This window comes from Ceratotherium simum, chromosome 20, assembly GCF_057802395.1.
Source record: "Ceratotherium simum simum isolate JZ-2026a chromosome 20, ASM5780239v1, whole genome shotgun sequence".
In the NCBI taxonomy this organism is placed as follows: domain Eukaryota; kingdom Metazoa; phylum Chordata; class Mammalia; order Perissodactyla; family Rhinocerotidae; genus Ceratotherium; species Ceratotherium simum.
The window spans coordinates 6,131,902-6,134,557 of record NC_141919.1 but is presented as its reverse complement, the minus strand read 5'-3'; the positions used below and the strand labels follow the sequence as shown (position 1 = coordinate 6,134,557).

General features: G+C 47.1%; 1 pseudogene; it reads left to right on the top strand.

Annotated features, from left to right (window-relative positions):
* Window positions 1-944: 944 nt before the first annotated feature.
* On the top strand, window positions 945-2,168 carry LOC101401275 (dual specificity protein phosphatase 5 pseudogene; annotated as a pseudogene).
* Window positions 2,169-2,656: the final 488 nt, after the last annotated feature.

The following is a 2,656-nucleotide window of genomic DNA, read 5'->3' as shown; positions in this document are numbered from 1 at the left end:
TTTTTTTATGTTAAAATCGCCTCAACTTGGACTACTTTTGAAGCCCTTTTCCTGTAGATGTATCCTGTAGATGCAACCTCAGCGAGGTGTGAAAGCGTCCTTGTTTCTAGCACAAGGAGTCCTAGGTGCACCAGCTGGTTCCTTTTAGGGGGATCGTATTCAGAAGCCGAGCTCCGGGCCTTCAGAGCTCCTATATAGCTACTCTCTGAGCTGCCTCCAGGCCAAGCCCCTTCCCGGGCACAGGGGATTCTATCGTGCACAAAACAGTCAGTGTCCTCAACTAGTGGGCTGGCAAGAGGATTGGGGACAGCCCTGCTGAGGAGCTGAGAGCTGAGCAATGAGGAAGAACCAGTCCACGGGCCAGTTCAAGTTCAAGTACAAATGCTCCAAGGCCAGAACATAGTCTGGAGGGCCTGGAAGGTTTGTGAGCAAGGAAGAGAGTAGAACAAGATGAGGCGAGGGCGGGTGTTCTGCCCTGTTCCTCCACTAACAGAGAGCACCGGCGAACAATATCTCAGTATTTCAATCCTCATAAGAGGAAGCTGGGAATAGGAGTTCTTTTCTTCTTTTAGTAATTAAAATTTAGATTAAGTGAATGAATGGAAGTCACCTGGAATGATTAGTTTTGATAAGTTTTGAATCATGCTAATGAATGCTAGGAAAGCCAATGATAAGTAACAAAGTAAACAGAAAAACTTAGAAACTGAGGTTTTCTTGTGTAATTTTACATAGTTTTGTGTATGTGTGATTATGATTGTTTCATTGCATATGTAGGACATAGTGCTTTTCTGCTCTTAAATTGTTTCTAGCATAGGAGATTGAATAAAATTAAATATCCACATTTCCCAGTCAAATAATAGTACAACTTCCAGATGCTCTAGCACCTGGTCTAAGAGCCCTGACACTATCTCAAGCTTCTGCCCAATGTGAAATAACCGGTACAGATGGGTGAGGCTGAAAATGTAAGTGAGCTCAAGATGTGATTTAAACACTTACTTTTAGACTTAGAAAATTTCAAGGCCAATTTACAACATTTGGGGTTCATCCCTAATTCCTTAAATTTAATGTCACTGATAATTGCTTGGCATCTCTATAGTTCTGAGCCATATAGTTGACCTAGTATTGATAGATCTTACCATTTTGTGGATATGTTATGTAAGAGGAAATCCCTGCGCCAACAATCTTAACCCCCGTGAATAGCAGCATTTTTGTTGTTGGTAAATAAATCTTTCCTAACTCTGAACTGAAATAATAAAATTTGCATGGAATCTGTGTTTAAGCACACGAGGGGAAATATGTCGGATAATATATAGTTTCAGAGACTTAAAAAATGTAAATTAGGGCTTCTGGGGTGGTGAGTGGCCGGGTCAGCCAGCCACAGCCCCATGGGTCTACTTTCTCAAAGGCGGATATGAGACCTTCTACTCGGAGTCTCCTGAGTGTTGTGTGGATGGAAGACCCATTTGACAAGGGAAGGGTGAAATGAAAAAGTCCTCATTAGCCAGTGCAGGAAACCAGCGCTCGACATCAGCCACAGGCTGGCTTATGAGCAGGGTGGCCCAGTTGCAATCCTTCTAAGCCTCGACTTTGCATGCCCACCACGCATCCAAATGCAAAATCCTCACCAACCTGCACATCATGGTCCTGCTGAGTGTCTCTCAGTGGACATGGGAGGCCTGCACAGCCCACCCGCACTACCAATGGATCCCTGCAGGAGACAGCCACACGACTGACATTAGCTCCCACTTTCAAGAAGCAATAGACTTCATTGACTGTGTCAGGGGAAAGGGAGGCAAGGTCCTGGTCCACTGTGAGGCTGGGATCCCCTGATCACCCACTATCTGCATGGGTTACCTCATGAAGACCAAGCAGCTGGCCTGAAGGAGGCCTTGGATTGCATCAAGCAGAGGAGTGTGATCTCGCCCAACTTTGGCTTCATGGGCCAGCTCCTGCAGTGTGAATCTGACATGCTTCCACGTCCATCCCCAGGCTCCCTCCTGCCAAGCGTGGCAGCCGGCTCTTCATTTATAGCCCACTTGCAGACACTGGGCCCTGACATGCAGGGTTCCTACTGCACATGCCCTACCTCCATGCTGGCACCAGTGCCCACCCACTCCACAGTCTCAGAGCTCAGCAGAAGCCCCAGGGCCGTGGTCACATCCTGCTAAACCTGGGATGGGAGAACCAGCCCAGCCCCACCAGCAACTGGGATTTTTTTAGACTCTGGACATTTCCTACCTGTGCAATACTGAAGACCTCACTCTGTCCCACATCCGGGATAGGGAGTGGTCACCAGGCTTGCAGACGAACTTCAGACTGACCTCGGGGATAGGTTCTCGGGATCAAAGGAAGGTGAAACCATTCTGAGAGCACAGTGTGTGTGACTCCTGTACTTCCAGATGCCCTGCCCTCTCAGGACTGCCCAGTCCTTGCACTTCAAAAGTCTCCTTTTCATTTCAAGTGTAAGGCAATAAATACCTGCAGCGACAGGGGAGAAGGGAGTTGCTAGACCAGGAGAAAAGGCAGCTACAAAGCCAATTCACTTTGAAGCAAGCACAATTTCCACCTTATTATTTTAACTTTGGCAGCCTCCGTTTTTGTCTCTGTTGCATCAGGGCATAAGCTAATCACCATCTAGTTAGGAAAGTAACCCTAC